Source organism: Ambystoma mexicanum, chromosome 8 (assembly GCF_040938575.1).
Source record: "Ambystoma mexicanum isolate Mex_15411 chromosome 8, UKY_AmexF1_1, whole genome shotgun sequence".
Taxonomy (NCBI): Eukaryota; Metazoa; Chordata; class Amphibia; order Caudata; family Ambystomatidae; genus Ambystoma; species Ambystoma mexicanum.
The window spans coordinates 1,272,200,870-1,272,227,927 of record NC_090929.1 but is presented as its reverse complement, the minus strand read 5'-3'; the positions used below and the strand labels follow the sequence as shown (position 1 = coordinate 1,272,227,927).

Sequence of the window (27,058 nt, the reverse complement as noted above, 5' to 3'; positions counted from 1 at the left end):
TTTCAATCTGACCATAAAGACTCTGAAAAAAATGGCTTTGCAACCTGCTCCCCTCTGGGCAGTTATCTCAGCCAGCAGTATGCGGCTCACTTCGATCACCCTCCCCTGCAAACCAACAGATTCTGCAATTTACATGGACTTTTAAACTGAGTGAAACCCCTTGCACGTTCCACAATGTTTCCATATGCTATAATGTTTTTACATTTTTGGCCTTTGTCAAACCCTTACATGTACAATGTTCAGAATTACTGCATCCACCTGCGTTAAATTACGTTTACCGGGATCCTTTTTCCCATGTGCGCAGAGCATCCCGCTTCGTGCCTCTAAGTGCTACAAATGGTACATGGTGCAATACATAGTCCATTCTACTAATAATGTTACTGTGTACTGTAACTGTAATCTGTGAATACAAAGTAACACTCCAATCCTCTAACTGCACTGAATCACATGTTTTTTTGTGGCTTCATCACTTTTCAACTCTACCACACTGGGGTCTAATACAATGTGCGCAATGTAAATCTCTTTTCACATTGGGACTTAAAATGTCATCCCCCAATATCAATAAACTGCCGAGTCTGCACAAAATAATCATAAGTAAGACGTCAATAACTAATATTACATTTAAGCAGAGGGAAACTTTAATTGAACTAGATTATGAACAAAATAGGGAGGACTTGTACACAAAGAACTATGCACAATAGGTATTAGGTGCATACGCCCCTCCTACTGAGCTACCAAATTATGCTAATGAATTCGCCAGTCCACTTATAAGAAGAACGTATCCAATGTTGAAGCTCAATGCACCCCCCACAATGGAAGTACTTGGAGCTTGAATGAAACTGCCCCATAGGTAACACATCTGTAGACATGCAATACTGCTGTGGAAACCGTTTTAGCCGAAAATGTCGAATAAAAAAGCTGAATGCGCATTTAATGTGCATTCAGCATGGGAAAAACCCAAAGCCCATCATGTCAAACAAGGGCAGGGATTTTACACCGCTCCCTTTGTTCGATATTATGGGCTTCTGGGGTTGTGGGGGTGTCCCCTGCTCTATGACATTGAAAGCGGGGGACAATAAAGTAAAGAAAAAAGAAAAAAGGACCCTGCAGCGCCTGCTCCGACCCACGTTAGTGGGTGTGAACTGACGACGCAAGGATAGAGGGAGTTGTCGGCACAAACAGAAGTGTGCCACCAAAAAGGTAAGTAAGGTGAGAGGGGAAAGGGGATGCAGAATGCAGGAGAAAGCGATCCTTGTGATCACTGCACGCTGCAATTTCCTAATTTGACATTTTCGGATTCGGAATTTCACGCTGTGCAGTAATCACATAGATTCATGGAAACAACTATTCACTTCATCATTCATTGTATAGCGAATGCGGATGAGACTGCAAGAAATCGTAGTCTCTTGGTAATAACATATGTATGACCACGATAGATAAAAGGACAGTATGAAATCCACTGGTGACAGGGGTATCAACTCCATAATAATAGCTGTTATTAAGCTTTGCTTTGCCATTTTAAAAAATGGATGTAATGCAGTATAATATGCTTCGCTTTAGAAATATGACAGCATGAATTGTTGATGACTACAGTATGATTTTGTAGAAACGGTTTTATCAATATAAGTAGAATGTATTATTGTATTTTCTGTTTCTTCTCCATTCTGACATGTTGTATAAAGATCATGTTCATCAATAATGCAAATATATTGGTTCTGTCTGTGTTAGGATGGGCCTTAATCTTTGGCTCATCATCATTACTCTCAGACACACAATATATGACAGGTGGAGGAGAGCATGAAAGGTTCCGTTTACTACTTTGTGTTTCACCTGACTCCTCATGCTTCTCCACACTGTGTGATGTTTCTTCTGGTTTATCATGCTTCTGTAGACAGTGGGGGTCATTAAATGCTGGGCGGTGTGGGAAAAGTGGCACTAAAAGTGGTGGTAATTCTGCTACTGCCACTTTTCCTGCACCACCAAACTACAGGTTTGCTGGTGGGGGTGCTTTATTTACCTCGAGCCGAAAGCTGCCGCTAAATCAGACCCCCACTGGCAAAAAAAAGCTGGTATTACGACTCAGTGGAATGGGGAATGACCACCGTTGCCGGCACCTGAAATATCTTGGTAATACCAGGATTTCAGGCGCTGGTTATGGTAGGTCAGTTTGCTGATATCCCATCGGAATTACGAGCAGCATACCAGCAAACCTACAATGACTGCCAGTGTGTTGTTTGTTCCGGTTCAGTAAAGACAAACTGAACCTCTCCCCGTTCTGTCCCAGAGACAGTGAACGGAACCTCCTCCTCCTCCTCTTGCTGCAGAACCTGAGCATGTAGTAATATCTCTTGCTCAGGCCTTATATTTGCACACAGTTGCTGCTCTGAATGCTATGAAATACCCTCTAATCTTAAGCCTGCTCTTCATTACGACATGTTTTGGTGATCATGACATGTTTGTAATCAAGATGGTTATTTCCCCCCTCTCACGGTATTTTTAAGAACCCTGAATGAAATCTTCTCCTGCCATCAAAGAATCATAAGACCTTTTCCTACACAAGCAACAAGTATCCTATATGGAAATACATGTACAACACACTTAACAACAGCCACTAACGCCCCTTGCTGAAAAATAGTTCTAAATGTTGGTTCTCTTAAAACCAATAAGCTTGGAGTTTTTCTGTACTTAATCTATGTGACCAATGGATTAGTGGATGTACACCTGATGATTGTCTACATGACCTGCTCATTCCTCCCTTGGCCGTTCAAATGTTATAGACTGCTTACTTGTCACTAATGAACACTTGTATTGCAGTGCTGAATTGTAATTCTTAATAATGGCATAACTGACCATAATGCTTTGTTTCTCTTACAAAGATTGACCTGGCCTTGCCAAACATCCATCATGCAGACATTTCTCTGAGTGGTAGAATTGTTTTGCTGTGTCTACCAATTAGCGCATAGATGGAATACTTTGGTTAGAGGACCCTTTGGTGAGCATTTATTTTATTTTTATTTTTTACATTTATAAAGCACACAAAGCAGCCCTCAGGCATTGTGGCGCTGTTACATGCATGGCTTACTTAGTAACCAAATAAAGACAGCCAGTCTGTGGTTCGTAGTTACAGGGAACCTAATAACAGACAGGTAGTAGTTAACGTATAATGTTACTGAGGATGGGGGCTCTACGGTTGTTAGGCGGAAACCTGTGCAGTTCCCTCTGGGACCACTGCAAAAGATCTAGGACTACAGGTGTTTGGCAGTAAACCCACTTGGTAGCAGTCTGTACCACACAGGTTCACTTGGTAGCTGTGGCTGAGCAGTCAGACTTCCCTCAAGAAGAGTTAGGCAGTATGTGGAGTATACAAAATAGGGCAATTCACACAGTAGAACAAGCAAACACGGAACAAGGCTTCGGTGTAAAGATATATAGTTATTTATTTATAAAACACATCTATGAAAAACACTCGGGCACTAATATGGTAAACACTTCAAGCACAATTACTATAAGAAAAATCAATCCCCCTAACAATAGTTCGACAAGTCTAAGTTCAACGGCACCACTTATTTGCAGACAGAGGTGAATGCTTTAACCTAGATGGCACTCTAGTATTCGTTAGGACGGGAGAGAAAGGCAGGGTATGAAATCAACTCGGTACCAACACTTTTACGAACAAATGCAAGGCAAGTAAGGCAGGGTTCACTGTAGATCGCAAAGTTCAGAGGCCAGGCCCACTCGGAGAGAGGCAAGGCGATATGTCCCAAAAAGTATCACAGTGGAAATGCACTTCGAGTCTTTGTCGCAAATTGTTATAGAAAGATTGGACCAGTTCAGAACAGAGAGATGAGAACGCTTGGAGGCGACCCAATGGAGAGGCGAGGATTCAGACACCTCACGCTAACCGACACAAGGGAAGCCAGGCAGACACAGTACCTTGTTTGTGGAGAGACAGCTCCGGCGGGGGCAGTTGTTCCTGGTGGTGGATGAACGTCGGGTCTTTGCCAAGAGAAGAGATGATCTCGTCGTCGAAGGAAAGTGGAAGATCGTTGCACCACCAGGGAAGAGACCAGCCGCGGAGTGCTCCGTCACAAGGAACCAACTTTTGGTCGCGGTACAGGGGTAGTGGCGATCCGGTTGTCGGGGTGCTCTGCACGGGCAATTCGACCACTACGTCCTGGAACGAAGAAAAAGCAAAGGGGACTGGTTGTTCCCACCAGTCAGGGGAAGAGACGCTCCGGCAGGGAGATCTCCTCTGTCGTCGGGAAGTGGTGAGTCGGTTCAGCAGGGCTCCTCCGGAGGTGTCGTCGTTGCAGGTCGGCTCAGCTTTACCCTCGTCGGATTCTTAGGTCCGGTGGCGACTTCTGAAGATCCAATCCCAAAAGCCCTGCTTTTATGCAGAAAACCCCCATTCATTCAGCCTAGCTGTCACTCAAAACAAGCTAAGTGGTGAGCGGGGTGGCTCACCACTTGGACCAATCACACCAGAGTGCGACTTGAGTTGGCAAGGCAACTCAGTCCAGGGTGCCTAAACCCCCTCCCACACCCCCTGTGGTACCCAGACAGAATGGCACCACTTTGGAGGGCCTCTGTGTAGAGGCCCGCCAAAAGTGGAACAAAGGGCTCAACCTTTTTTCTTTTAGAAGTCACAGAGACGAACACAGACGCCATTTTAAAAACCGAGTTCTGGCAGAAAATACCAACCGATAGATTTATTTAAGATAAATAAACCGGTGGTATGTTAGAGAATAACGAGAAAAAGTATTAACCTCCAACAATGGGAAGAATCCCATAGAGTTATATTCGGGGTCGAATATAACAAGTAGTTTCCACTGCCACCAGCCAAAACTTGACGAGGGGGGACGGGACAGTGCCCCCTCAAATAACAGACCCAGGAGTAATCGAATTACCCCTACTAGTACGTCCACAATAGGATGGTGTGTACTAGTTCTGTTAGTAAATTTAGGTCTAGTAAACGCAATGGTGACTTTACATGCCCGGGGAGACAGTAGTCAGTCCCCGGGTATGGAGTCTATGATGGAGGTCCGCTAGGACGCCCCAGTGCTACGGCACGGAGGGTGCGGTGTAACACACATAGAAAAACATATGAGACCCTATGGAGTAAAAGACCCCATAGCCCATAGAACACATTGACATTCAAAGGAATTACACACATTCACGTGCAAGAGTGGGAGAAAAAGAGTCTTACTCTTGGCAGGATGGAAAAAACAAACTCCAGAAATCCAGCAAAGCTGCTGGGGGACTCACTAGGTTAGGAAATTCAGCCTAAACAGAGAATTCTCCCTAACACTCGCCCCCCCCCCAGACTAAGGGACAGGAGGATTTAATCCACTCCTGGATGAATCTCATACCTCTAGTTGATGACATACATCTTAGAGAGACCATCAGCATTTTGGTGGTGACACCCTGGCCTGTGCTCAATGGTGAAGTGAAATCAAACCCTTGCAGGCAGATCGACCATCTCAGTAGTTTTGGGTTTTCCCCTTTCATTTGCATTAACCATCTCAAGGTTTGGTGGTCAGTCTGAATGACAAAAGTAGAACCGTACAAGTAAGGCCTAAACTTCTTCAGAGCCCACACGATAGCAAAGCACTCTCTTTCGATTGTTGCCCACCTTGTTTTAGGATCCTTCAGCTTGCGGCTGATGAAGCAAACAGGGTGCTCCCTACCTTTCCCATCCAGTTGACTGAGTACGGCACCTATCCCTACATTTGAAGCATCTGTCTGCACAATGAAAGTTTGGCGGTAATCAGGAACTCTGAGTACTGGGGCTTGGCAAAGAGCCTTTTTCAGGTTTTCAAAAGCCTGATTGCACTCCTCGTTCCATCTAACCTTTTTAGGGAATTTGGGTGAGGAGATGACATTCAGTGGAGAAGCTATGGTCCCATAGTTCTCGATGAAATTCCTGTAATACCCAGTGAGACCTAGGAAGGCTCTCACCTGGGTCTGAGTAGTAGGTGTTTGGTAATTTTTCACAGCTTCAATCTTACTGAGCAAAGGCCTTATTTCTCCACCTCCTACCTCATGTCCAAGATAGACTACCTTACTCTGTCCAATTTGACATTTACTCGCCTTTATGGTCAGATTGGCTCGTCCAAGAGCCTGCAAAACATCTCTCAGGAGGGTTACATGCTCTTCCCAGGAATTGCTGAACACTGCTATGTCATCCAAGTATGCCATGCAGAAGTCCTCCATCCCATTCAGAACCTGGTTTACCATCCGTTGAAATGTAGCAGGTGCATTCTTCAATCCGAAAGGCATTACCTTAAACTGGTATAAGCCAACGGGGGTAGAAAATGCAGTTTTCTCCTTGGCATGGTCTGTCAAGGCTATTTGCCAATAGCCTGACGTTAAGTCAAATGTGCTGAGGAACTTGGCTGCGCCAAGTTTGTCCACCAGCTCATCTGTTCTTGGCAAAGGGTGGGCATCAGTCTTGGTGACTGCATTAAGAGCTCTATAATCCACGCAGAATCTAAGTTCTTTATTAAGGCCTTATTTCTCCACCTCCTACCTCATGTCCAAGATAGACTACCTTTCTCTGTCCAATTTGACATTTACTCGCCTTTATGGTCAGATTGGCTCGTCCAAGAGCCTGCAAAACATCTCTCAGGAGGGTTACATGCTCTTCCCAGGAATTGCTGAACACTGCTATGTCATCCAAGTATGCCATGCAGAAGTCCTCCATCCCATTCAGAACCTGGTTTACCATCCGTTGAAATGTAGCAGGTGCATTCTTCAATCCGAAAGGCATTACCTTAAACTGGTATAAGCCAACGGGGGTAGAAAATGCAGTTTTCTCCTTGGCATGGTCTGTCAAGGCTATTTGCCAATAGCCTGACGTTAAGTCAAATGTGCTGAGGAACTTGGCTGCGCCAAGTTTGTCCACCAGCTCATCTGTTCTTGGCAAAGGGTGGGCATCAGTCTTGGTGACTGCATTAAGAGCTCTATAATCCACGCAGAATCTAAGTTCTTTAGATCCGGCCCTTGGTACTAACACAACTGGGCTAGACCATGGACTAGTAGAGGGCTCTATTACCCCGAGATCGAGCATCTTGCTGACCTCACCTTTGATGTGGGTTTGTACATTTTCTGACATTCGGTATCCTCTGCTTTTGACTGGCAGACAGTCACCAGTGAGTATGTCATGCTGGCCCCAAGGGGTCAAGCCTGGCGAAAGCGAGAACAGGGAGGCAAACTGATTCAACATAGATTTGCACTCTTCTCGTTGCTCGGGTTTCAGATTTGAAGATAGATTTACTCCTTCAATTTTTTCATCTAAAGGTAAGCCTCTGAGGAGATCCGGAAGAGCTTCACTCTCTTCTTCTTCCTTGGATGATGCTAGAAGCAACGCTCCCACATCAGGTCTTGAGACATACGCTTTGAGTCGGTTGGTGTGAAAGACTGTCGGAGCCTCCTTGGGATTGCCCAAGTCCACCAGATAGTTGACCTCTCCGAGTTTACCCACAACTCTGAAGGGTCCCATCCATTTGTCTTGCAAGGCCCTCTGCCTTGTTGGGATCATAACGAGAACGAGCTGGTCTTGAGCAAACTCAACCATGTTAGCCTTTTGATCGTGCCAGTGCTTGACCAATGCTTGTCCAGCTTTCAAGCTATCGCTTGCTTCTGTCATCATGTGCCACATTCTCCTCTCTTCGGAGACCTATCACGTAGTCAGTCACTCTGACTGGCTTGGGGGAAGGAGCACTCTCCAACCCCTCCTTAATCAGAGCCAATGGACCTCTGACGGGATGACCATAGTGAAGCTCGAAGGGAGAATAAACTACTCCCTCCTGAGGGACTTCTCTATAAGCAAATAGAAGGCATGGCAGTAGAAGGTCCCACTTACGTTTAAGGGGTTCCTCTAAAGCACCTATCATGCTCTTCATGGGTCTGTTGAACCGTTCTACCAACCCATTTGTTTGTGGGTGGTAAGCTGTTGAGAACTTGTAAGTAACTCCACAGGTTTTCCACATGGCTTTCATGTAGTGGGACATAAAATTTGACCCCCTGTCAGAGATTACTTCCTTAGGAAACCCGACCCTAGTAAAAATACCAAGGAGGGCCTTAGCCACAGCCAGTGCTGTAACAGTCCTCAAAGCAATGGCCTCAGGATACCTAGTAGCATGGTCTACTACAACAAGTATAAACCTGTTGCCTGAGGAGGTTGGAGGATCAAGGGGACCAACAATGTCAATCCCTACTCTCTCAAATGGGACTCCCACGACTTGGAGAGGCACTAAAGGTGCCACATTCTTGGAGCCAACCTTACCAGAGGTCTGGCAGGTATGGCAGCTCCTGCAGTGTTTTTCTACTTCGGCCCCCATCTTCGGCCAATAAAAGTAGAGGGAGAGCCTTTCTTTAGTCTTCTTGAAACTCAAGTCACCAGCCAAAGGAATCTCATGGGCTAACTGTTCTCTTGGGGTACTACAAGTCGTTTGTAGTCTCCAGGTGCAGACTCGGTCGGTTCACTGTAGAAGAGGCCATCTTCCCAGTGCAACCTGTAATTCCCAGGCTCTTGCCCTTCAGCCTGAGCTTCTGCCTGGTGGCGAAGACCTTCCAGAGTTGGACATTCTCTCCGTCCCTTACTGAAGTCTGCCCTGCTGGGTCCACCTTCTGCCAGTAAAGACTGCAGCTCAGGATGGTCAACAGGATCCAGATCTCCAATGAGTTCTTGGCCTTCCATTAGCTCTTCGTCAGAGTCTAATTTTACCACACAGGGTTGTACATCCCTCTCAGCCTCAGCTGGAGGTGGAGTTACGGGAGTAACTTTGGATAACCGCGGGGAAGTCCTTGTTGGCTGCACTGGAATGCTGGCGGCTGGTTTCGGGGTAGAAGTCTTAGGTTTCCCTTTCGCTTCTGCTTTCTTCGAGACAGCGGCCGACAATTCCAGTGGAGCAGGAGTGATTTCTTTCTTCATCATCTCCTGGAGAGTACCGCGCATGGTCCTCTCTCTTGCAGGTCTGGTTAGCTCCTGTAACCGTTTACTAGGAGGTCTGGGGGTATGCGATACAACTCTGAGAGTTTTCAAATCGTTACCCAACAGAACGCGTCCTGGCAACTCACTCTGTATGCTAACAGGTATCTTCACAGTCATGTCGTTACACTGGATGAGAACTGGTAATTGGGGAAGCATCTGCACAGGCCCTCCAGCTAACTTGGTGAGGCGTTTGGGTGCCTTAGCAACATCCTCAGCCTGAAAAAACGATTTATCCACCACAGTTATGCTGGCCCCAGTGTCCCTAATGGCAGGAGTCTCCTGACCATTCACCTGGACACTGTCCTTATAATACTCTTTAGTATTATCGGGGATAGAATTATAGACGTCTAAATTCTGTTGTTCCCACAACCCCAGAGACACTAAAGAAACGCTGGCTGAGACTCCAATGGGTTCATCAGCTAGCAGTAGAAAGTTTCCACTTGCCAGTTGGACTTCCTCCTCTGGAGCGAAGGCTAAGGAGACAAGCTGGACCCCTGAAGGTTTACCCTTACATCTGGGATCTCCTTTCACGTGGTCAGTCGAGCCACAAACAAAGCATTTACCGAATGCTTTCTGGAATGGTGGCTTGTTCTGGCCTCCTTCTGGTTTGGCACCAGAAGACACACTATTCTGCTGCGGTTTTCCTTGTGGCTTACCCTTCTGGTTTTGTTTGGGGTCCTCTTTGGAATTTGAGTTATTAGAATTCTCTTTTGAGTCTTTTTTAGGCTGTTTTCCCTCATCCTTATTCTGAGTTGCCCCAGAATCCTTATGAGTAGCCCTGTTGGCAACCCACAAGTCAGCAGCCTTAGCTAGCTCCCTGGAATCCAACTCCTTCAAATCAGCCAAGTGCTGTCTGAGCTCCGGAGAACAGGCATCATAAATGGACTCCAACATAAAAAGATTCTTCATACCCTCATAAGTGTTCACTTTGTAACCCTTAATCCATCCCTCTAAGTTTTTCAACCCTTCACTCACCCAGGTAGCTCAAGGGGTACCATCATGCTTTTTGAGGGTTCTAAACCTCTTAAGATACTGGGAAGGGGTCTTCCCGAATCTAGCTATCAAAGCTAGTTTCACACTTTCATAATCCTTCTTATCCGCCTCCCCCAACTCCATTACCACATCAGTCGCAACAGGGGGGAGCCCAGAGAACAACCAGGGAAGTAGATCATTCCCGGTGAGGTCCTGGAGCCCATGATTGTACTCAAACAGTTTTAACCAATCCAAAACATCCAATCTCGGTTCATACATACCCACTAATTCCTTCGGCATCCGGGGTCTTTTGGGACTGGAGCTTCTAGAGGAACCAAAGGAGAGAGAAGCATTTTCCACAGACAACTTTTTCATCTCTAACTCGTGATTAAGTTATATTTCTCTGAGTCTTAACTCAGCTTGCTTCTGCTCAGCCTGGGCATTCATCCGTCTGAACTCGAGCTCTTGGTTTCTTTCAGATTGAGACAAGAACCGTTTGTACTCTAATTCGAGCTTCATTTTTTCAAGTTCAAAATAAGCAGGGTTACATGTGGGACCTGATACGGGCCCCATAGGTACAGTAGGTAAGGCAGACAGAGGCTCAGAGTGGCTAACTTCATTAGGTTTACTTTCCTCTTCTGACTCATTATCAAGACTTTCATTCAGATCAATACCATTACTGTTTTCTACATTCGCTGGAGAAGTTGGTTCCTCTGAACCAGTACCCAAGCTTTGGTTTTCCAGCAATCTCGCTATCAGTTCCACTTTCTTGCCTTTTACAGAAAGATTTTCTTGTCTACAGAGGGCTCGTAAACTCTCAGTATTTTCACCTGACAAGGATTCTTGACTGTAAACTTCCATAGTAGACATGTTTTTGAAAGTTGCTTTTTAGTGCTAAGCTTTGTGGTTAGTTATCCTAAAGTGTTGAAAAGTACTCTAAACTGTATACTCGATACAAATCCCACCGCTGTACACCAGTGTTAGGAGGAAACCTGTGCAGTTCCCTCTGGGACCACTGCAAAAGATTTAGGACTACAGGTGTTTGGCAGTAAACCCACTTGGTAGCAGTCTGTACCACACAGATTCACTTGGTAGCTGTGGCTGAGCAGTCAGACTTCCCTCAAGAAGAGTCAGGCAGTATGTGGAGTATACAAAATAGGGCAATTCACACAGTAGAACAAGCAAACACGGAACAAGGCTTCGGTGTAAAGATATATAGTTATTTATTTATAAAACACATCTATGAAAAACACTCAGGCACTAATATGGTAAACACTTCAAGCACAATTACTATAAGAAAAATCAATCCCCCTAACAATAGTTCTACAAGTCTAGGTTCAACGGCACCACTTATTTGCAGACAGAGGTGAATGCTTTAACCTAGATGGCACTCTAGTATTCGTTAGGACGGGAGAGAAAGGCAGGGTATGAAATCAACTCGGTACAAACACTTTTACGAACAAATGCAAGGCAGGTAAGGCAGGGTTCACTGGAGATCGCAAAGTTCAGAGGCCAGGCCCACTCGGAGAGAGGCAAGGCGATATGTCCAAAAAAGTATCACAGTGGCAATGCACTTCGAGTCTTTGTCGCAAATTGTTATAGAAAGATTGGACCAGTTCAGAACAGAGAGATGAGAACGCTTGGAGGCGACCCAATGGAGAGGCGAGGATTCAGACACCTCACGCTAACTGACACAAGGGAAGCCAGGCGGACACGGTACCTTGTTTGTAGAGAGACAGCTCCGGCGGGGGCAGTTGTTCCTGGTGGTGGATGCACGTCGGGTCTTTGCCAAGAGAAGAGATGATCTTGTCGTCGAAGGAAAGTGGAAGATCGTTGCACCACCAGGGAAGAGACCAGCCGCGGAGTGCTCCGTCACAAGGCACCACCTTTTGGTCGCGGTACAGGGGTAGTGACGATCCGGTTGTCGGGGTGCTCTGCACGGGCAATTCGACCAGTATGTCCTGGAACGAAGAAAAAGCAAAGGGGACTGGTTGTTGCCACCAGTCAGGGGAAGAGACGCTCCGGCAGGGAGATCTCCTCTGTCGTCGGGAAGTGGTGAGTCGGTTCAGGAGGGCTCCACCGGAGGTGTCGTCATTGCAGGTCGGCTCAGCTTTACCCTCGTCAGATTCTTAGGTCCTGTGGCGACTTCTGAAGATCCAGTCCCAAAAGCCCTGCTTTTATGCAGAAAACCCCCATTCATTCAGCCTAGTTGTCACTCAATACACGCTAAGTGGTGAGCGGGGTGGCTCACCACTTGGGCCAATCAGACCAGAGTGCGACTTGAGTTGGCAAGTCCAGGGTGCCTAAACCCCCTCCCACACCTCCTGTGGTACCCAGACAGAATGGCACCACTTTGGAGGGCCTCTGTGTAGAGGCCCGCCAAAAGTGGAACAAAGGGCTCAACCTTTGGTTTAGGAGTCACAGAGACGAACACAGAAACCATTTTAAAATCCGAGTTCTGGCAGAAAATACCAACCGTTAGATTTATTTAAGATAAATAAACCGGGGGTATGTTAGAGATTAACGAGAAAAAGTATTAACCTCCAACAATGGGAAGAATCCCATAGAGTTATATTCAGGGTCGAATATAACAAGTAGTTTCCACTGCCACCAGCCAAAACTCGACGAGGGGGGACGGGACAGTGACCCCTCGAATAACAGACCCAGGAGTAATCGAATTACCGCTACTAGTACGTCCACAATAGGATGGTGTGTACTAGTTCTGTTAGTAAATTTAGGTCTAGTAAAGCCAATGGTGACTTTACATGCCCGGGGAGACAGTAGTCAGTCCCCGGGTATGGAGTCTATGATGGAGGTCCGCTAGGACGCCCCAGTGCTACGGCACGGAGGGTGCGGTGTAACACACATAGAAAAACATATGAGACCCTATGGAGTAAAAGACCCCATAGCCCATAGAACACATTGACATTCAAAGGAATTACACACATTCACGTCCAAGAGTGGGAGAAAAAGAGTCTCACTCTTGGCAGGATGGAAAAAACAAACTCCAGAAATCCAGCAAAGCTGCTGGGGGACACACAAGATTAGGAAATTCAGCCTAAACAGAGAATTCTCCCTAACAACGGTTCATAGGGTTATAGGTGAACCGGCTTCAACTAATACCATCAAGAACACAGGTATCGAAGGAGCGAACCTGAGGGTGAGGTGTGAACTAGTTGAAGAGCCTCGTTTTGAGGGCTTTGCAGAAGGATAGGTGTGAGGTCTCATTCCTTAGGGTAGTTGGGAGGGCATTCCATTGTCTTGGCACTATATAAGGGAAACTGGAGCCGCCCGCTTTGGCCCATTTGATGGTGGGGATGTACAATTGTTTGGAGTTGTGTGATCGTTTAGGCCTGAAGAGCTGGCTCTGACTTCTTTCTCTGAGAGATAAGAGGGGCCCCTGAAAGAGAGGCATTTCTGGGTTATGGCTAGGGTCTTGAAGATGATGCGCTCTTTGACTGGATGCCAATGTGCAGCGTGCCTAGCATTGGAGGTTTGCTCCCTCTTGGGTATGTTCAGGGCTGCACCGAGTGCTTTATTTTGTATAATTTGCAGTCTGTTTAGATTTTTATCAGGGGTACCAGCAAAGAGAATGTTGCAGTGGTCAAGTTTTGCACCTATGGTGGCTCTGGCTATTGAGAGACAGTTCTGGGTAGATAAGTAGGGTTTGAATGCATTGATCAGTTTTGTGGTGAATGAAGCCGAAGAGCCAATGGCGCTGACTTGGTGTGTCATGGAGAGTATGGCATCAAGGTACACCCCCAGAGTCTTTACTGAGGGTGAGACTGTGATTTGTGCATTGTCTATGGTGACAGAGCTATATTGTTTATTAAGCTTATTAAGGGTTTCCTTGGGGCCGACTAAGAGGATTTCGGTTTTGCCCCGTTTAGGCAGAGACTGTTGGCTGCCATCCAGGCCTGGATGGCGGCATAGGTATTGTGAAGTGTTTTGGCATCACTTTTGAATGAGCCAGTGAGTGGGAGGAGGACCGGAGTGTCGTCAGCATAGTTTGTGTATGCTATGCCGAGAGCATCCAGATTGTCAAAGAGAGGTTTAGTAAATATATTTTACACAGTGGGCGAGGTATTTGAATGGTGCTAGGTGCAACTCTGGCCTGCTCAGAGAAAACCCTCATGGCTCTCCCTTCAAGGAAGGAAGTGATCCAGGTAGCGGCTTGGGGAGTGAATTGAGCTTATGTTGTGAGATGTCTGCTTAGGGTCTAATGTCCACTAGGTCAAACGCTGCAGATAAATCAAGGAGGAGCAGTAAGTAGTGCTAGTTTTCCTTTGTCCATGATTTCTGCTAATTGTATTTTTAGGTCCAGTAATGCTGATTCGGTTCCGTGACCACGGCAGAACCCTGGTTGCCTCTTTCCTAGGATGCCGTTTATTTCCAGGAAGTGCAGAATTTAGGTCTAAGCGGCTTTTTCAATAATTTTTAGCAGAAATGGGACTGTGGTGATGGGCCGGTAGTTGTTGGGGGAGGAGGGGTGTAGGGATTTATATTCAGGAGTGGGCGTACCCAGGCCTCTTTAAGGCATGGTGAAATGATTACTGATGCAAAAGAGGCATTTATAAATGCTGTGAGGAATAGTGCTGAGGTTTCAGCGCAGTTTTTGATGATATTGTCTGGGCAGATATTATTAGAGTCACATAAAGCAATCAGTGCATCTAACAAATATTTGGAGCATGGCAGCCCCCTTATGTAGTAATTTCTTATGAATCCCTGTTCTGTCACAAAACTTTGATTTGTCCCTTGGGATCGCTAAGTTATGCGGTGGGAAAAATAGAACTGAATGCTTTTTAACCATGAAGATTCTATGTGTGTGTAAACTATTGTGACTCATTAATATTTTCTTTTAAGGCCACCATATCACAGAAAGTTCACCACTTGTGTCTCGGCTACCGAAGCAATGTTCCTGGCACATACAGTGATGGCAAGAATGTGGTCCTAATAACACAAGACCAACTATTTGCTTATTTCTAGCTATGGAGACCCTAAAACCAATTAGTGGAATTTATTGAATCAGGCAGAAAACTAAAATAAAACGAAAAATTCTTCCAAAAATATCATTTCACAACAAGAAAATACTATGAGCATTAGATTATCACTCCATTGATTACATTAATAATGTTGCTTAAAGGGTTATTCCAAAACTCCCATGCTTCCCAGTGCATTTATATGTCCGCTGGCACCATGGTTCTACAGTTCAAATGTCCCTTAGAGTAGTGCACTTCCTGGTCTTTTCATAAGACTTTATCAAGAGTTTTCATACTCACATAGAACACTGGTCATTTGTGTGGCCTTCCTCCAGGCCCGGTTCCTGATTGCCAAGCCCCCAGCACATGCAGGGTAAGAGTTATATACAGAGATGGAAGTGTAATGTAAATCATTGGTATGCCGTACCACTAATTGCGGAGCGATCAGGGTTGTCCAACTCCAGGCCTTGAGGGCCCGAAACCTGACAGGTTTTCTATTTCTATTTTTTTTTTTTTACATTTATAAAGCTCACAAAGCAGCCCTAGGGCATCATGGCACTGTTACAAGCATGGCTTACTTAGTTAGAATAGTATGACAGCCAGTCTGTGGTTCATGGTTGCAGGGAACCTAATAACAGCCAGGTAGAGGTTAACTTAAAATGTTACAGATGATGGGGGCTATATGGTTCACAGGGTTACAGGTGAACAGGCTACAACTAATACCTTCTTGAAACACAGGTGTGGAGGGGGTGAGCCTGGGTGTGAGGTGTGAGCTATTTGAAGAGCCTAATTTTGTGGGCTTTGCGGAAAGACAGGTGAGAGGTCTCATTTCTTAGCGTAGTTGGGAGAGCATTCCATTCTTGGAGCTAAGAAGGGGAAGCTGGTGCTGCCCGCCTTGACCTGTTTGCTGGTGGGGATGTTCAATTGGTTGGAGTAGTGTGGTTGTTTAGCCCTGGATGAGCTGGCTCTGACTGCTATCTCTGACAGATATGAGGGGGCTGTAAAGGAGAGACATTTGTGGGTTATGGCTAAGGTCTTAAAGATGAAGCATTATTTGACTGGAAGCCAGTGTGCAGCACGCCTAGCATTGGAGATATGCTCCCTCTTGGGGATGTTCAGGGCTGCTCGGAGGGCATTATTTTGAATAATTAGCATTTAGATTTTTTGCCAGCAAAGAGAACATTGCAGTAGTCAAGTTTCGCCCCTATGGTGGCTCTGGCTAGTGAGAGACAGTTCTGGGTGTGTAGGTAGGGTTTGACTGCATTGATCAGTTTCGTGGTCAATGATGCTGAAGAGGCAATGGCGCTAACTTGCTGTGTCATGGATAGCGTGGCATCGAGGTACACTCCCTGGGACTTTACTGAAACTGTGATTTGTATGTTGTCTATGGTGAACGAGCTGTATTATTTGTTAAGTTTAGTAAGGGTTTCCGTGGGGCCGACTAAGAGGATTTCGGTTTTGTCTCCGTTTAAGCAGAGTCCATTGGCTACCATCCAAGCTTGGATTGTGGCATAGGTATTGTGCATTGTTTTGGCATCACTTTCTTATGAGCCAGAGAGTGGGAGGAGGACCTGAGTGTTGTCAGCATAGTTTGTGTAAGCTATGCCACGGGTGTCCAGATTGTCAAATAGAAGTTTAGTAAATATATTGTATAGGGTGGGTGAGGTTCAGGAACCCTGTGGAACTCTGCAGTGAATGGTGGTGGGTGCAGCATAAGCCTGCTCAGAGAAAACCCTCATGGCTCCCCCTTCGAAGAAGGAAGGGATCCAGGTGGTGGCTTGTAGGGAGAATTACGCTGATGTTGTGAGATGTCTGCATAGGATCTTATGGTCCACTAGCTCAAACGCTGCAGATAAGTCAAGAAAGAGGAGTAATGCAGGTTTGCCTTCATCCAGATTTCTGCTAATTGTTTTTTTAGGTCCAGTAAAGCTAATTCGGTTATGTGGCCTGGGCGGAAACCCTGATTGCCTTTTTCCTAAAATGTGGTTGGTCCTGGATTTGGGTGTAGGTGGCTTTGTCCAGAATTAATTTTTAGCAGAAATGGGACTGTGGTGATGGGTCGGTAGTTGTTGGGGGAGGAAAGGTCTAGGGATGTTTTTTCAGGAGTGGGCGTACCCAGACCTCTCTAAGGCATGGTGGAATGATGCCTGATGCAAAGGAAGCATTTGTGAATGCTGTGAGGAAAGGCGCTGGGTTGTAAGCGCAGTCTTTGATGATATTGGCTGGGCGGATATCACCTTTACAGTTGGAAGGTTTGATATTTTTGAGGATGGCCAAGACTTCTGTTTCTGAAACCTTTCAGAAGGTGAAGCGTGTCATGTCTTGAGAATGGGTGTGTGTGGTAGGTGACATGGGAGGGTCAGTATTGGTCAGGGAGTTGAGATTGGAGCAAATATTGCCCTGTAGGAGTTCTCTTTTATTGAACATAGCTGTTTGAATGTTTGAACACCATGATTAATTTTTAATGATGTCTTGGGTGCTGGCGGCTGGGGTCACTAGTTCCCTGAAGTTGGAAAACATCTAACTGGATTCTGATTTGGCATTAAGTGATTCTTTTGTTGATGGAGGTGGATTTTGCAAGGATAATGGCTTTTTTGGATTGGGTAGATAGTTTTTTACATTCATCTTTAGCGAAGTCTTAAGTGTTAGTTTGCCACTTGGTGAGCATGATGCGCTTAAGGGTGCGTAATTCTTGAAGATCTGACGTGTACCTGGAGTTGGTATGTCGAGTCACCTTGGCTTTCTTATGTTCTAGAGGAGCTGTGGTGTCCACTGCGTTTTTGAGGATGAGGTTGTGAATTTCGGCTAGAACAATTGGGTAATTGGAGAAAGGAGGCCTGCGGGCTTGAGCCTCCACATAGGGTAGGAGATTGTCTTTAGTTAATTTCCGGGTGCTCCTGGCTGGTGCTGATAGTAAGGGTGTAGTAGGCTTGATGGTTTTGGTGGACATAGGTATGAAGAAGAGAATTATGGTGGTCTGTCCATGGACATGGGTATTGGTACTGATAGAGGCGGAGCAGTTGTGGTCAGCAACCTAGTCGAGAATGTGTCCTTTAGAGTGAGTCGGGTTAATGACTCGTTGAGTGAATCCCATGTTATTTAGTGCATTGGCGGGCGATTTAGCCTGTTTGTCTTTGGAGTTCTTAAGGTCTAGGTTTAAGTGGCCAAGTAAGATGGTTTTGGTGGTGATTTTTAAGTTATCTCCCAGTAAGTGGAGTAGGTTTTCCTGGAAGTCAGAGGAAGGGCCTGGGGCGGGTAATTATATGAATGGAAATGGTGCAGTTGGACGATAAGGAGAGTTTAACGGTGATAGAGTCTGTGTTACCTTTCTGCAAGGAGTTTGCTTGTCTGATGGACAGAGATTCTTTGGCTATGAGAGCCCCTTTCATATGCAGTCGGTCCAGCCGGTATATGGTGTAGCCTGGAGGAAGGGCTATGGAGATGGCGGGTCCCACAGCCTTGTAAAGCCATGTTTCTGTAATGGAGAGAAGGTGTAGGTTGTGGTTGGTGAGTAGGTCCTGGATCTCCGTTGCGTGTTCTGGGAGAGAGCGTACGTTGATAAGAGCACATTGAAGCGTGCTTGGGTGAGTGCTAGGATTATTCGTGGGTGTGCCTTGGGATGATTTGATTTGTGTGGTATTGGTTTCTGATGGAGTTGAAGGGACTGCGTGGCCAGTGGTATGGGGTGAGTGTAACTCCATTTTGGCGTGATTGCTATCCATGTAGGTCAAAATGGGCAAGGTGGGGAGTGACTGATTAGTCACTGCAGATAGTTTGCGGTTGGTGTGGGTGGATGGTACAGGAGGCTTAGTGGGAGTGCTAGTCATGATCATGGGGGCAGTGGTCCACGTGGAGTGCCAGCCATGTAATTGGTTTTGGTTATCTGTGGGTCTTCGGCGCACTGCATAACACAGTGGTTTAATGCGGCATCTCAACATAGTTGGTCTGTGGGCCAGACAGTCTGGGGGGCCAGCCTTGGCATTAAGTTTCTGTGTGCATGGGTCAGATGGAGGGAGGAAAAAGGAGGGTAAAAAGCAAGTAGGGGGATGTCTGTTGAGTTAGGGAGTTTTGTGGACATGGTAAAAATGCTGGTGCAGGGAGGGCAGGGGCCCAGTTGTGTTGGCCTGAGGAGTGGCATGGGAGGGGGGGGCTGCCTTATGTTGTGAGTTCGAGTGGCAGGAGTGATCTGACTGGGTGCAGCACCAGGAAGGATGTCTGGTCTGTGGAGGAGAGACTAATCTAGCAGGGAGGTGGCACACCACTGGTTGGGCAGATGATGCAGTAAATATGGACTCTTGCATAGCTGGTAATCTATCGCACAAAAGGGTAGTACGGAAAGTGTGAAGGGTCTATATGAGTGAGAGGAAACTAGGAGCCTCAGTAGGTGGGCTGTATTCTGATAAATGAGAAGTGGGTGCTTGACAGCAGCAGCGGTAGTGCGTACTCATGTAGGGATAGCAGGGTAAGAACAAGTTGTGGCGGGATACTAACCGATCATCGAGGAGCATCTGGCTCTGGAGGCCATGTCTGACTAGTGGGGGCTAGCAGTGGCCAGGGCTGTAAATATGGATATTCGTATTGCAGTAGAATAGGGTGCTCGTATCGTAATGTTTTAGGGCTAACAAAATGCTTTTTTCCACGATTGCAGGCTGTGATAAGCTATGGCGCATTGAAGAATAAGGTGAACATATCAAGCAACATCAGAGGATATAACCATACAGTAAGTAAAGGATCAACTAGATGCCTATGTGTCATGATTACTAGCCAGGGGGTCTCCTTTAAACCTTTACCCTCTTTTGGGGCAAGTGCAGGCAGGTGGGGAGATCAGGTAGGCGCCAAGTGGGTAAAAGCCTGGCATTCAAGACACTCACAGCAGTCACTCAGAGTAAACACTCCTATTTCTTAGGGTAACTGCATACTTGTTTCCTGGTTATTACATCACTTCCTGCCACCCCAATATGGACATTAAGGGACATCCTGACATCCAGGAAGTTACAAGGCATTCTAGTGTTTGCGTGTGGCTGCCTATAAAAGCCACGACCGATAGAGCAGCCCGTGCTTCGTGTGCTTCCTGTAAGCTCGAGAGCACATGCTTACCGCTGCCTGGTTCTCAGTCTTCAGCCTTCCTGATTCGATTGCATCCGACGACCGGAGTCAGCGCTCGCTTCAATAACCCTGCAATGGGAAGAAGGAGAGAAATAAAACAGTTCGCTCACAGTGACTTACACGTGCCTGCAAATTGCAGTGCCGCATGCTCTAAAGCAGAACATTTACGCTTACCTCGAACACCACTGGCAGCAGAAACCACTGTTCTTCATTGCGCGCACCTACGGCCTGCCTCGGGTATCCTGCAAAGAAAGAGAAAAGATATTAGGCGCTTGCAGCAGAAACTGCTGTTCTTCTTTTCGCGCATCTACGACCCGCCTCGGTCATAGTATTCTTAGTATTCTTAGTATTCTTTCGTCATATACACTCACCGCCGTTGCTGCAGTCCAGTTCTGTGAACTAGGACATAGCACCACAGCAGATCGGAAACACCAGATTAGCCCATTGAGGTAACTGGGCAGTTACGAACATTCAGACTCTACTTACCTGAATTTACCTGCGAACTTACCTGAACTGAAGGCCCAGTGCAGAAACTGGGTAACAAGAACCCTTGGAGTAAAAGCTGTGCATTTGACAGCAACTCCAAAGCAACTCTCAAGAATAGCGCCCCTGCATGAGCCGGATGGAGGGCGCACCAAATTAAACACACAGGTGAGACATGCCCCAGGGTGCTTAGATATCTAGGTAGGTAGATTGGGAGGGAGAAGGAGGGTTGCTATACCTTGGAGTTCACCCATAACAATTCACTCTTTTGGCAGGTCAGACTTCCCACTAACTGAAGGGAGGTGTAGAACCAGAGAAGGAACCGGGGGACTCCATTGCTCCTGCAGAGACTCAGGTAAGCGTGACACTATGGTCTGTAAGAACAATGTACAATAAGGTAAATTCTAAGGGCAAATAACATAGAGAGTAAAAATTGTGTCTTTGTAGCATAGAACTCACTGTGGCATGGGTTGCATGGCCAATGGGGAGAGAAGTTCTAGATGCTCCTTGCTACACTTTTGGCAATGGTGGATGTCGCTGTGCAACTGTAGTGATATGCTGTTTCGAGATGAAAGTTTCCTCATTCAAGTACTGCACGGACAGGCACAGACAGCGGCCTTGATCTTAGGGCCTTCTGTGTGAGGGGCGGCTTCCGCCTGCTGGTGGACTTTGATAGGCTAAATAGGTGGCGTGTGAGCTCATTGCTAGGCAACGAAGCTAAACGAAAATGCAAAGGGAGTTCGGACCTCCGAGGGCAACTGTCATTTTAGGCAAGGAGAAATCATCCGATTTACACAGGTTTCCCACGGAGCAGATGCTCCATGTGGTGTTCACCAGCTAGCCACTGCAAGCAACAAGGGGTGAAAATGTAACCCGCTTCAGAAACGGGCATTCAGGTAACTTGCATTGTCGGCTGGTCGATCGTCGATCGCTGGCTTCTGGGTGCTGGTTCCTTCTGCAAAACTGTTCCTACAGCTGCAGAGGTGTCGGGGCTCCTTCAGGATATCCCTCATTTAGAATCATTGCATGCAAATTTATCTCATGAATATTAATGAGGGGTATCCTGAAAATCCAACATGGATCCCGCCCTTGAGGCCTGGAGTTGGATAAACGTTCAAAGCTCAAGAAATGTGTCGTGGATGCTTTCTCTTTCTTCTGAGCCAAGTATAGACTCAGCTCCACCAGACATTCAAACACTGCCAATTTCCCAGTTCACGGCCAGGCATAGACACGCACATCGTCCCTCTGTGGCTCTGCAGCCTGAGCACCTTAACAACCTTGCAAACAAATGTCTTTTATCAACAGCAGAGCCTTTCAGATGCATAATGGAACATTTCCAACTGAAAGACCTTGCAAAGCACCAGATACTTTGCAAACTGAGGTAGGGGGTTAGGCAGGGATGAGTTTTGGCCCCCTGCCTATTTAACTTGTATATGACAGATATCGGAGAATACCTACAACCTAAAGCCTTTGTAACTCCCAGACTCCACAAGTTAAGACCTTCATGGCTAGTGTGGGGAGTTGTGTTTATGTATCTGTGGTGCAGCAGTTTGATGTTTAGGGAAATTAAGTGCATATATGTGCGTTCAGATAGTGCATGTTCCATTGTGTAATCTGTGTTTTTTCAGTGTGCAGGTTGTGGGCGGCAATGTATTTTTAGAGGGTGGGAGGTAGAGTGATTTTGAAGCGGCTATTGTTACCATATCTTTCTCAAATCAATGGCAAACTTGATTGTGTTGACACACAAGGCAAGAGTCGAATTTGAGACTTCCAAAGTGCACTTTAAACAGAAACAGCACACAGAAAATGGAAGCCATTTGCTTCAGTTTGTTTTTGACAGTGACTTGCCATGGAGTCAAGGACCAGACAAGGGGTGGACCAGAGGAGAGTGACACACCAGAACAGACAGGGACAGAGGGTGAATACTAGAGAGGCACCTAAACACAGAGATGTGCTTCTACCAAAGTTTTCCTTCAGTCCAATTTTAATTTTGGATGGGGTGGTGCTTATAAGCCAAAAGTATTGCAATGGAGTAAAGCTATACATTATAGGACATGTGAGGATGGATGCACAATCTGAGGGTATGGTTTAGTTATTTACCAACTAATTGACTGCTCATGGCCATTTTGGTCCCCATGGCCATTCCCAACCCCTCCCTCACTGCCCAAAACACATCCTCTTGTATTGTCTTTGAGTTCGCTCTAAGTAGTCTTCTGAGAGATAAGAGTTAATAGCTTAATTGCAGTTGTAAAGGTGCTACAGGTTTAATACAAATCTATTATGATAATAATAATTGGGTATTTCTAATGCATCTATGCACAATTTGTTTTGAGGTGCAAGTGTGCCACCAACCACTTGATTTCTATATGTTCCTTGCACTGCAATCTGGTCAAAACCTACATTGACATAGTCAACAGTTTTGGCTTGTGTATAGGTATTAGATAGGCATATGCCAGGCACTCATATGTCTAGGTCGTCACACCATGTTCCAGCTGTTGCATCTTATGGTCAGGTAGTACCATTATGAAAGTGAATGGCAAATGCCTATCCCATGCCTACGCCAAGGCCAAATCTGTTTGGATTCAATTGAAGTGATTCCTGCCAGATGATTACTGACAATTACAAAGTGTAGTGAGTTAAGGTTTAGGTATGGGCCTGCTCAAGGTACTAAATTTCTTTTTTACTCAATTACTGTTACAAATACAAGTATTCAAGAAGAGAAAATATACAGTCATTGAAAATGAACATTAAACTACTACCTGTCATAGATTGATTAACTTCCTGTACTATTCATTTAGGAAAATTGTATTTTTACCTACTGACAATGTATAGAGCCCTACACAGTTCAAATGTTATTGCCAATCAAAATGTGTAAACTATATTTGTAATTTGTGTGCTTTAGTGCAAATGATGATTCACAGATTCGCCGATAATACTAATAAACATGTTCTAAAGAAATGTGTGTCATATAGTAACTTGCGTGATTTGCATGCACAGTTGTAGCAAATATTTCTATGTATAAATATATTGTTTTGATATTTCTGTCATGGATGAATCTAGTGCCATTAGTTTATTATTCCAGCCAATGTCTAGTCTGGTCACAATGCAAAAAGATCAATTGAACTTTGCAAACCAAATGTCAATCCCTGACCTGCCCGACACCTCCCCATCAGCCCCACCATCCCACTCCCTAATTTTTGGATGCAGCCAGAGTACCACTAGTTCCTTTTTTCCACTTCCACCACTGCTATACTAGTCATCCAAAATTACTATTGGGATTAACGCAGCCCTATGAGACATCAGGGTTTCGGTTCCATGTGTTAATGTCCCCGCAAAAATGTCGCCATGCAAGAATGGTGCTGTTTTTTTGCGGCAACATTATCATATGGAACCTGCGGGGGACACCCCTGCAACCTCCACATTTTTTTTAATTGAGTGAGGGACACCCCCGCAACCTCCGCTCCCATTCACCCACATATTGTCCCCATAAATAATGTCGCCTGTGCCGTTTCGTTTCCTGGCGACTGTATGTATGGCGGCATTATTTATCGGCACATTATTACCTGATACCAGGATTTCCTGGTTTGCTATTAGTTACTTCCTGCAGATTTCAATTTTTGTGAGCGGTATACCATAGGATGTAGTTGTCCTGTTTGCAGATGCCGTTGTCACAATACTCAATCCGTAGCGAATTCAAAAAGCATCTGCTTCCACATTAAAAGACTGATTACGATGTAGGTGTCTCAGTATGGCAGCAGTGGTTAAGAATGTTTTCACGTCTGCAAATGCTCTTTGGCCATCTCTGACCACTTAAAAGTTGTCCCTTTTCATAGTAGTTGTATGATAGGGTGTATGAGAGTGGAAATTCCAACAATAAAATGTCTATAGAAGTTGGAACATTTAATACATTCTTGGTGTGTTTTACTGCCAATGTTTGATTGCTGAAACTTTCCTGGGGTCCATGGAACACCTCGGTTTTGTGGAATACATTTTACTCTAAAATGGCATAAGTCAGAAAGGCTTTGTTGTAGATTCTCGCATGAGTCAGTGTATCTTACTTCTGTGACCAGACCCCTGTTGGGGAATCTAAGGGCAATAATAATGCAAGGGTCATTCCGAGGTTGGAGGTAAGGGAAAAACGATGCCGGTAAAGGATTACCGGCATCGCTTACCGCTCCAGGCTATTCTGACCTGCCAACCCGCTATTAGCGGCACCGTAAATAACGGTGCCTCTAATAGTGGCATGAGCATGGGCACAAGACCCTTCATGCCGGCAATACCGGCATGCCATAAACTGGAGGACATCACAAGTCAGGCGGACATGCAAATACTGGCATCATGAAGGCGCTAAAAGTGGATACCAGCATGCCGTAAATACCAGCATCACGGACCAACCATAAAATGCTATGTGCAGTGTTCCCAACTGCCACAGGTGCACAACATCAGCACAGGTGGAGGCAATTGAGTCTGGGCCTGTACAAAAGGAGCACACCCATACACCACACCCCTTTCCACACCAAGATTAATCCAATAGTAGCATCAATACTTCAGCTGGAGGACATGCTTGCATTGCAACACCAGCAACAACAGCAACAGCAGGCACCACAGAGGAGACGCAGCAAGAGAAGGAGGGTGAGACAGGGCCAGCATGCCCCACTAGTGCAGCCAGTGTAACCACGCAGGCAGCCCCCAATCCCAAACATCAGAGCCAGTCCTTTCAACCCAACCCCGGAGCAGAACCACACCCTGTACCATCTGGACCGGGACACCATCAACACCATCGTGGACATGATACACGACGACATTGTCAGCCTCATTGAAATACGCACCGCCATCCCCCCTCTACTGAAGGTAGTGTTGGTGCTCCACTTCCTTTCCACAGCCACCTACCAGCACACAGTGGGGCACATGCATGGCATATCACCACCCTTATTCACTTGCATGCTGAAGCAAGTGCTGGATGCCCTCCTCAAGCACACAATGGAATACATATCCCTACCACGGACTCCCCAGGAGATTCTTGAAACAAAAGGTGGCCTCCATGCACTGGCAGGCATGCCAAATTGTATAGGTGCCCTTGACTGCACACACGTGGATTTGGTGGCCCCGCAAGCCACGGAGTTGGTGTACCGCAATCGCAAGCAATACCACTCCAACAAGGTGCAGATGGTATGCGACGCCAGCAAGCTCATCACACATTATTGTGCCCAATATCCCGGATCAACCGCAGGAATGCTGCATGTTCCCATGGGGCAAATCAGTGCAGAATGCCTAACATTGCAGAGCCTACTGCCAAAGCTCCCCATCAGAAAATCCTACAGAACGCTACACATCACTAAATGGACACGGACACAGACACAGCAAGACGGCAGAGCACACCGTGTATCATCTTGAAGATGCAACCCACACCATTATTCCATGGCACATGACACATTGATGGCATAAAAATGACGTGCATCCAACCAGGGACATGTGCATGTGGCCAACGATAATCTGCCGGCATGTGTGACTAGTACAGCTGTCCATCATGAATCGACTGACATAAACCTTTTTTTTGCCTCCCATGCAGGTGACAGTGACTATCCCTTGATGACGTGGCTCCTCACCCCTGCCCGATAACCCACAGAACAGGAACGAGGAGGACTACTATCGATCCAACACCCGTACCCGTGTGGTCATTGAGTAGATCTTCGGCCTGCTGAGTGCATGGTTTTGCTGCCTTAGCCCCTCAGGTGGAGCACTCCTCTAGAGGCATGAGAAGGTGGCCAAAATGATCATGGCATGTGTCATGCTGCACGACATATGTATCTGACACAACGTGCTCCTGCCCCCTGACATTGAACTGCAACCACCTGGTGATGATGAAGGGGATGAAGAAGAAGTGGCTGCACATCATTATGGTGCCGATGCACAGCAGGGACATGCTGTGGGTCAGTCAGTGATTGCACAATATTACTGACACACATGGCTGCAGAGGGTGACATGATTGTTTGACAGAGGGCACTGGGTGTGGGGGTACATGCACACTATGCTCTGTATATGAATAAATGACACATGCGTAATGATGAAAGTCCTCTCAGGTCTTGCTTTTGACACAACGGGTGTATTGAAATGAACAATGAAGACAACACCATCCACCACCCTCACCACCCTCCCCCACAACTCCCCCACACATGTCCCACCAAGTCTCTAATGCCTTCATCAGGCTGGCCAGACAATTTTTATTTTTTACACTCCCTGGACCTGGTGGTGGCATGTCTGGCCGGCGCAGGGTGCGCGACGACCTGCGGAATGGGCTGGTCTGGGTAGAGATTGATGAGGATGGTGTGGCCACCTGCTCAAATTGGGTTGCCAGACGTTCTGACTCCATGGCATCGGCTATGCTGCTGAGAACCTGCCGCAGGGCAGATACCTCCTCGCACAGGCGGCTAGTATTCTCTGCAAATATCTTGCCCATGGAGATGGTGTTGTCAGTGTTTGTCTTGCCTAGAGAGGCGATGTTCTCCTGCCAAACTGGACTCTG

General features: G+C 46.3%; 1 long non-coding RNA gene across 2 annotated transcripts; it reads left to right on the top strand.

Annotated features, from left to right (window-relative positions):
• Positions 1–1,139: 1,139 nt before the first annotated feature.
• LOC138473763 (uncharacterized) lies at positions 1,140–26,572 on the top strand. Of its 2 annotated transcripts, XR_011268899.1 has the most exons (5): positions 1,140–1,200; positions 2,877–2,992; positions 19,595–19,666; positions 20,811–20,890; positions 26,105–26,572. It is a non-coding gene; the product is annotated as an uncharacterized lncRNA (long non-coding RNA). The 2 variants fall into 2 exon arrangements; XR_011268900.1 differs by lacking the exon at positions 2,877–2,992.
• Positions 26,573–27,058: the final 486 nt, after the last annotated feature.